Genomic DNA, 9,529 nt, shown 5'->3' on the forward strand with positions numbered 1-9,529 from the left:
CTGCCTGGCAAACAGCACTGTCCTCATCACCGCCCTACAGGGCACGGACATTATTGATGGGACAAGGAAGGGTGTATGAAGGGAATTTGGGGATGTCAGAACAAGGAAATACCGAACCGGATGCACGAGCGCCGGGCAGGAGAGAGGCTGTACTAGAGTAGGCCCCTCCCTCCCCAGCCACTCAGACATTAGCATCCCCACAGTAAGCGATGTGAATGACGCATCATACACGACACACACACACACACGTGCGAAAAGGCACGCGCACACACACGCACACACGCACACGCACACACACACGTAACCGAGTCTCACTTCCGTGGAGCTCCGGAGCTTGACAGAACGTCGATCGCGAGGCTTAGTACTGAGAATAGTTTGCTGTTTGGGGTACGTGACATATTATCGCGAGGCTGGGCTTTATGAGGACGCCCCCCTCCCAGCGCATTGAGTGTGGCGTAGGTGTATCGGGTCCTTGACATACTATGGCGAGGTTGGGCTTTCTGCAGGACCAAAAGAGCAGATGGCTTGTGGCATAGGTGTCAGAGGAGCCGACGACTTATGAATTTCCCGGGGGTGCCCAAATGTAGGAAGTGACATCCTCGGCAGTTATATGACCACATTTGCACGTAGTCGCCAACTTAGTGCGAAGGGGTTGGGGGGCGCTGAACAGGGAAACATTGGCTAGCATGTACTGTATATACTAAAGTCAAGTAAGAAGGAGGTTTAAACCTTCCAGTTGCATTCCAGTAGGCCATCACTGCCCCTTCTCCACCCCTCTATAATCATCCAGGTTGTAGTAGCCCTCAAAAGGCAGAGCAACACAACTAGGATGGGAGAACGAAATGCCATCCCATCCTGTGAGTGTGTCAAACCTCAGAGGCAAACCTCAGTGCGTGTGCCTCCTACCTTGGAGCACAATCTCACTAATTTAGTGCAAATCTTGCGAGTGGGTGCATGAGAATCCCATGCGTGTGTGTTGGCTGCAGACCCCGGATCACATACTCACTTCTTCAGGGTGAAACTCTGGCCAAGACTCTTTGGGCAAGCATTCAGGATGGGTCTCACACCTTAAACAGTGTGATATATTGAGTGGGCACCTCCCTCATTGGAGCATAGTATACCCGTTGCTGGTAATCTCACAACTAAACGTACAGTTTCACTCTTGGTCATCTCAGTGACCCCATGTATATTAATGGAGTTAGTCTCCCATCTGGGAAGACAATTATATTTCTGTTAAAAAGACTCTGAATTCTAACTCCAGTTTTCTCGATCTATAGATCCATACCATATTCATTCATTGTGTGTGCAGGGGTGATAACTTGTGTCTGAGAGCGCTCATTCTAAAGGGGGAAAAACTCCCCTGTATGTGGGATAAGGCTCATTTTGCCCCATGGCCCCTCACTCCAGAATGAGTGAGCAGGTTTTAAGACCCTGTTGATACAGGCTCGAGCCTTCTATCCCTTGCCCCATCACGGGTTCCAACATCCCGAGCGGCAGCTTATGGACAGCAGGCAGCTTTGGACATGCCTGTTGCCAGTTGAATGTAGACAGATCTACTATTTAGACACTGGGAGAGAGCCATGAACCCACACTGGTGGTGAAGAAGCACTCAACATACAGAACACAATGGTGTAGTGTTGCAGTCCTGCTGAGAAATGACAATTCGGTCTGCTTAAATGTAAAGCAGAGTGGCTGAGAAGTACACGCACTGTGCCGTTAAAAATAAAGAAGCTCTGGTGGGTGGAAGTGCTGCTTCGGTGGCATCAAGAGTACGCCCTTCCCTGTGGGGTAGTGTTGGTAATTCCCCATTGAAGTATAGCAGTCCTATTGAGAAGTACCATTAAAAGTGAAGCTGTCCAGTAGGCTGGATCAGTGCTGCCCCATAAAAGGTGTAGAAGCCTCTGTGAGAAGTGGCAGTACTGTTCCAACGATGGAAGTGTAGTATTTTCACATTAACTATGCTTAAGCACTTTGAGTTATTGAATAGTGCTGCTACATTCTGAGCAATTCAATCCCTTTAAATATATTAGCTCTTGTATAACCACGACAGTGTTGAGTTATTCTGATGATGACAGACTTGCTCAATAGTTGTGGTTCTTTATCATTAAATGTACTTCAGATCTTCAGAGTCTCGGCAGGATAGCTCAGGGGCAACGTGCCCGCCTTGGAAGCAAGACGACATGGAGCAACACAGGTTTGATCCCTCGGTCCACGCTTACAAACCTCTGGGTATTATTACGCACATTATGAATAATCAATAAAAATAAATAAATCTGTTGAGAAGTGCTGGGGCCTTGTCAATAAGAGTGTAGCAGCTCAACTGAGAAGTGCTGATGTTGTCCCATCAAAAGTATAGCAGCCCCACTAAGATGACCTAGCATTGCCTCAACAAAAGCATAGTATTACAATTATAGAAGCCCTGTTACAGCAGTACTATCCCATCAAGAGTATAGCCAGCTAACTGAGGAGTACCAGCATTGCCCCATTTCAAATATGGCAGCTCTAGTAGAAAATAGATTACACAGCCCTGCTGAGAAGTGCGGTTACTGTCTCTTTAAAAATATAGAAGCCCATAAGCTCTGCACCATTAGGCCCGGCAAGTACTGTCCCATTGAATGCTATTACACTGAACAAGGTCAACAGTATGGCAAGGTCCATACTGGGTTCTATGTGACATTCTGCATTTTGAAGAACAAATACAAAAAAGACTGATTTATTTCGGCCGATTTATGTGGTCTTCAAAAGGCCGAATTATAATAATAATAATAATAATAATAATAATAATCACATCCTTCTGCCCCCCACCCTGCTAAACCACCCCCAAGAAGGTTACCCCACCTCTCCCCACACTCCCACCTTCTCCCACGCTGTTACCTTCCTTAGAATTCAGGGGAGTTACCTCCCTCAACGCCTCCATTCCCCTCCCATAGCATAGCATTCACCCTCACCACGTACACACTGAGACATGCAAACAGTCTCCTTTGCCCTCTGCCTGCCACCGCCCTTCGCAGATGCAATGCAAGAGGGGTGCACAGATGTACAAATCCTCCATTTCTAAAAAATGTTTTGGGTTGGGTGTACCTCTACATCTGTTCACCCCTCTTTGGAAGAGGGGTGCACAGATGTACAAATACATCCAATCCCAAAAAGATTTTTAGAAATGGAGGGACAGACTTGCTTTGCATCTGTGCCTCCATTTATAAAAATTGTTTTGGGTTGGTTGTACCTCTACATCCGTGCACCCCTCTTGTCAAGAGGGGTGCACAGATGTACAAATACACCGAACCCAAACCGATTTTTAGAAATTGAGCGACAGACTTGCTTTGCATCTGTGCCTTCATTTCTAAAAATCGTTTTGGGTTGGGTGTATGTTGTGATTAACTTTGCATGCATCTGGTGCAAGTGACTAGAATCTTGAGATGGAATGCAGGGCTTAGAATGTGTATCTATGAGTGTGTTCCAGGTTTCTCAGTTGCAAGGATGTAAGCCCTGAGAGAGGATGCCAGTGTGTATCCTATGTCCCCTTTTACTTACCTGACTCTAAGAACTGTATTTGATGTACCTGAACTTAAGTAAATAAGTTAACAGTTCACTGGAGTGTCAGAGTCATTTATGGCCCGACCCAGAATTCAACACTGGTGAGGAGGATGAAGCTGGCTGTGCTAGGGGGACAGCACCAAAGGGAGACACCCACCGCCCCCGCTAAGAGAAGTGATCCTCTCTCAGGCAAGAGCGCTGGATGGCTGTGAGGAGCTGCAGGCGCAGTGAGGGCAAGCGTGACCCAAACAGAGGTGCTACAGAGGCAGATGTGCAAGAAAGGCCCAGACAGAGGCACTGTGAAGGCACTGGAATCAGAGAGCAGCCTGGCTGTCATGAGATGCTGCATGAGGCAGTGAAGGAGCGCTGCTTGAGGCAGTGAAGAGGTGCTTCGAGGGCAGTGAGGTGCTGCAACAGGCAGTGAAGAAGTGCTGCAGAGGCAGTGAGGTGCTGCATGAGGCAGTGAACAGGTGCTGCTTGAGGCAGTGAAGTGATGCTGCCAGGGCAGTGAGGCACTGCAAGATGCAGTGAAGAGTCGCTGCATAAGGGGTGCTGCAGAGGCAGCAAGGCGCTTTATGGCACAGTGAAGAGGTGCTGCGAGGGCAGTGAGGCACTGCAACAGGCAGTGAAGAGGTGCTGCAGAGGCAGTGAGGTGCTGCATGAGACAGTGAAGAGGTGCAGCGAGGGCAGTGAGGCACTGCATGGGGCAGTGAAGGAGCGCTGCATGAGGCAGTGAAGAGGTGCTGCGAGGGCAGTGAGGCACTGCAACAGGCAGTGAAAAGGCGCTGCAGAGGCAGTGAGGTGCTACATGAGGCAGTGAACAGGTGCTGCTTGAGGCAGTGAACTGATGCTGCAAGGGCAGTGAGGTGCTGCAAGATGCAGTGAAGAGTCGCTGCATAAGGGGTGCTGCAGAAGCAGCAAGGCGCTGTATGGCACAGTAAGGTGCTGCAAATGTGAAGAGGTGCTGCAGATGTGAAGAGGTGTGGAGGGGCGCTTTGCTGAAGTGATGAGGTGCTTTAGTAAGGGCAAGTGAGCCCCTATGTGATGTGCTGCAGTGTGCAGTGAGGCGCTGGAAGAGGCTGTCATTCGACGTTGCAGAGTAAAAGTAATTGGACAGGAGGTCCAAGGGAGCTGCTTAAAAGTGCCAGTGGAAAGTCAAGAGGTCCATTGGTTAGGAACGGCAGAGGCTGGAGTCTCAAGGAAGCGCTACAGGGAGCTGTGAGGAGCTGAAAATTGAAGTGGCTTTGGTTAAAGTTTAAATGAGAAAATGCTGTGTCAGGGAGTTACGTAGATGAACATTGCGGCAGTTGATGGGAGAAAGGTGCAATGGAAGTACCTTTGTTATGTGGCTGGATTACAGAAGGGGCTGGTGGAAGTCCACGGCTATGAGTTGGGCGTGTTCCAGAAAAGTTTGTTGGAGCTGGGAGCTCTGCTCTCATCGATGTCTCAGCCTGAATGATGACATCATTCAGAAATCAGGGGGGGTGTCGATGACTACAGCGGAGCGAAGGCAACACTAGTATCAGCGTTTGCTTCTTTGGAACAGTGAAGTGAGGATCTGTAAAGGAAAAGAAAAAGGAACCCAGGTTACGTGTCGAGTCGTCATGACGCGGCATCTGCATGAGATTAGGTTCTATTCTTTGATGATACGTGCCGAGGCGAAGCGCCTTGCTGGGCCAGATGATGCTGTTTTGTTAGGGCAAAAAGGAGCCAGAAGAGAAGAATGCCGTGGAGCACTAGCGGTTGTGGCTAGCAATGCGGAGGAAGCCAGCGAAGGTATTGGGGAAAGTTTAAGTCAGTAACTTGTGTTCCGTATTGGTACTGCATTTCCACAAGAATGACAGTTGGGGCGGTGATCTCCGTTCCTGAAGATGTTTGCTGCAGATGCCAAGGGGTACATTTCATGGAAAGGGGGTGCACAATTTAATTTTGATGGAAATGTTGTCGCACTATTGATGTTTGGAGTTAACATCCGATAATGCATATCTGTGATGATGAGGCCTATTAATGCTTTCTTAATTGGTCGTTGGATGGGTGTATTTGTAGATTTTTAGAAATGGAGGGACAGACTTGCTTTGCATCTGTGCCTCCATTTCTAAAAATCGTTTTGGGTTGGGTGTACCTCTACATCCGTGCACCCGGGTTCACAGATGTAGAGGTACACCCAAACCAAAACGATTTTTAGAAATTGAGGGACCGATGCAAAACAAGAGCCTCTTGCTTTGCATCCGTCCCTCCATTTGTAAACATACGTTTATGTTTACTTTTACATCAGAGAGAGACACAGTATGGATGGAACAAAGGGCCATCCATACTGCGTCTCTTCTCTACCGCCCGGGGGGGGTGGGGGAGACTCAGCCCCAACTTCATTCTGCCGGCGGGTGCCCGGGCCTCGGAGAACCCGCGTACTTGGCGCCCCTGATAGGTGTGTAGGGTTCTTGGCGAGGCTAGGCTTTCTGCAGGACCACCAGAGTGGATGGCTGTGGCGTTGGTGTGTAGGGTTCTTAGCATAATATGGCGAGGCTGGACTTTCTGCAGGACCACTAGAGCGCATGGCTTTTGGTATAAGTGTGTGGGGTAGTTGGCATACTGTGGTGAAGCTGGGCTTTCTGCAGGTCCACCAGAGCGCATAGCTTGTGGCATAGGTGTGTGGGGTTGTTGGCATACTATGACAAGGCTGGGCTTTCTGCAGGACCACCAGAGCGCATGGCTCGTGGCGTTGGTGTGTGGAGTCGTTGGCATACTGTGGTGAAGCTGGGCTTTCTGCAGGTCCACCAGAGCGCATAGCTTGTGGCATAGGTGTGTGGGGTTGTTGGCATACTATGACAAGGCTGGGCTTTCTGCAGGACCACCAGAGCGCATGGCTCGTGGCGTTGGTGTGTAGGCTTCTTGGCATACTATGGCGAGGCTGGGCTTTCTGCAGGACCACCAGAGCGCATGGCTTGTCGCATAGGTGTGTAGAGTTCTTGTCATACTATAGCAAGGCAGGGCTTTCTGCAGGACCACCAGAGCGCATAGCTTGTGGCATAGGTATGTGGGGTAGTTGGCATACTATGACAAGGCTGGGCTTTCTGCAGGACAATCAGACTGCATGGCTTGTAGCATAGGTGTGTGGGGTAGTTGGCATACTATGGTGAGACTGGGCTTTCTGCAGGACCACCAGAGCGCATGGCTCGTGGCGTTGGTATGTAGGCTTCTTGGCATACTTTGGCGCGGCTGGGTTTTCTGCAGGACCACCAGAGCACATGGCTTGTGGGTTGGGGTGTAGGGTTCTTGGCATACCATGGCAAGGCTGGGCTTTCTGCAGGACCACCAGAGCAGATGGCTTGTGGCATAGGTGTGTAGAGTTCTTGGCATACTATAGCAAGGCAGGGCTTTCTGCAGGACCACCAGAGCGCATGGCTTGTGGCATAGGTATGTGGGGTAGTTGGCATACTATGATGAGGTTGGGCTTTCTGCAGGACAACCAGACTGCATGGCTTGTGGCATAGGTGTGTGGGGTAGTTGGCATACTATGGCGAGACTGGGCTTTCTGCAGGACCACCAGAGCGCATGGCTTGTGGCATAGGTGTGTAGAATTCTTGGCATACTATAGCAAGGCAGTGCTTTCTGCAGGACCACCAGAGTGCATGGCTTGTAGCATAGGTGTGTGGGGTAGTTGGCATACTATGGCGAGACTGGGCTTTCTGCTGGACCACCAGAGCGCATGGCTTGTGGCGTAGATGTATAAGGTCCTTGACATACTCCTTCCCCCTCACCGCCATCATACTGGAATATTAGAAGAGCCCTATACAGAACTCCATGTGGTATGCCTATACAGTATTAAGTGTACGAAAGACAACATGCCCTCAGACTACCGTATCGAATGTATCTTCGCACTGAGAGAGTGGAAGTATGTCGTGTGGAAGGATGTAGTCACGCACCATTGGATATCATGTAGTGCTGATGTAAAATTTGACGAGGGCAGAGTGATGTCATGAAGATATAGAAGGACATACTGAAACAATATGAAAATACTTAAGAGTGACGATGTAACTAAAGCGACAATACCAGTATACTGCCGTATTGACAGTTCCAGTATACCGTCAGTCTGAATGCCTGGGTTTGTGCCCACTATCCTCCAAGGTACACCATTCCCAGCTTCCACAATACCAGTATACTCCCAGATTGGCAGTTCCAGTATACTCCCAGTCTGACTACCTGGACATGTGCCTACTATCCTCTCAAGTACACCATTCCCAGCTTCCACAATATCAGTATACTCCCAGATTGGCAGTTCCAGTAAACCCTCAGTCTAAATACCTGGGTGTGTGCTCACTAGCCTCTCAACTACACCATTCCCAGCTTCAACAATATTAGTATACTCCCAGATTGGCAGTTCCAGTATACTCCCAGTCTGATCAACTGGGTGTGTGACCACTATCCTCCTATGTACACCATTCCCAGCTTTCGCAATACCGGTGTACTCCCATGTTGGCAGTTCCAGTATACTCCCAGTCTGACTACCTGGGTGTGTGCCCACTGTCCTCCTAGGGTACACCATTCCAAGCTTCTGCAATACCAGTATACTTCCATGTTGGCAGTTCCAGTATACTCCCAGTCTGACTACCTGGACATGTGCCTACTTTCCTCCCAAGTACACCATTCCCAGCTTCCATAATATGAGTATACTCCCTGATTGGCAGTTCCTGTATACTTCCAGTCTGACTACCTGGGTAGCACCGGCAGTGGGTATAGGTGGAGGTGTTAGTTTCCAGATGGTGTTTTAAGAATTAGGTTTCCTTACAATGTAAAGTGTTCATACTTATGGATAACCTTTCCGTTTCAGGCCCTGTAGTGTAATTGGGGAGTATTATGGTACTCGTGTAATTATGTAAAATGTTGACTCATATGATTATGTATGTATGTGCTAACATCTTTTTCTGTCGCAGGCGGAGTTGTGTGGTGGTCCTAGCCAGAGAGGAGATCTGACTGTGGTTTTCGGCCACAAGCGGCTTTGGAATGGCAGCACTTGAGCCAAAGACGGTCGACCGGCACTGACTCCCCGTAGGGACAGTTGAGACTCAGCCATCTGAAGTCTGTGGTCCCAAGATGGACTGACTGGCAGTTCTGGAAACCAGAAGTGGGCAGCTGCTCTTTGCAAATGGCAAACGGGTACTGGCACAGGTCACCCCTTGGATTATAATTTAGTTTACTTATGTGGCTGTGCCCGTCCTGATTTCTGTGCTCCAATAAACTGCGATCTTTGTGTTTTCAAACTGTTGTAACTGTTTCTGTGTTGATTATTATGAGTATTGATTGGACCCTGGTCTCATTACTTTTATCATAATGTGTAGGGGGGGCACAGTGGGAGGGTCACCCCACTATGTCCCAGCTTTACAAGCCTTTCATAGACTGGTCTACTGGAGTTTGATATGTGACTGCTGATGCCCAAGGTTTACTTGCCTGTCAGCGGCACCAACCTGTCATTTTAACCCCTGATTGGGATGCAGTCCAGTCTGCCTCTGACCTAGGGACGGGGGACCCTCCCCATTCTGCCTACCCCGCTCTCTGGGTGACTGTAATTCTCACCAGGGATGATGGTTGACAGGTCGACTAGATGTGTGAGAGTCCCTGCTGATGGCCTGGGTGTGACAGCTGTGTTGCGTGCCACCTCACCCTGTGGTTGTGCAAGCATGATTCATGTCAGAGCGGTCACAAGGAGCAATTTTCTCATGACAGGGAGTGAAAGTTAGCCCCAGGTCAGGGGGGCGCGGGGAGTGATGGGTGATCTCAGAGGTCTCGGGTGACTTCTTCAGTCCGCGCGTGCACTTGTGCATCACGGGACCTTACTACACCTCACACTTTAGTGTGTGTGTCCATCCCTGCAATTGTACCTTTTACCCACAGTAGCAAATTGTTAAATATCAGAAAACCACGTTTGCGTTTCTCTGCTGCCGCTCGCCTCCCCCAGGGGTCTGGGTAGCCGAAACCTCGGCCACATCGTCCACAA

At 49.5% G+C, this 9,529-nt stretch overlaps 1 long non-coding RNA gene across 1 annotated transcript; it reads left to right on the forward strand.

Annotated features, from left to right (window-relative positions):
• The first annotated feature begins 225 nt into the window (after positions 1-225).
• On the forward strand, positions 226-8,800 carry LOC138489250 (uncharacterized). The gene is made up of 2 exons (XR_011274760.1): positions 226-387; positions 8,469-8,800. It is a non-coding gene; the product is annotated as an uncharacterized lncRNA (long non-coding RNA).
• Positions 8,801-9,529: the final 729 nt, after the last annotated feature.

Source organism: Ambystoma mexicanum, chromosome 9, assembly GCF_040938575.1.
Source record: "Ambystoma mexicanum isolate Mex_15411 chromosome 9, UKY_AmexF1_1, whole genome shotgun sequence".
Taxonomy (NCBI): Eukaryota; Metazoa; Chordata; class Amphibia; order Caudata; family Ambystomatidae; genus Ambystoma; species Ambystoma mexicanum.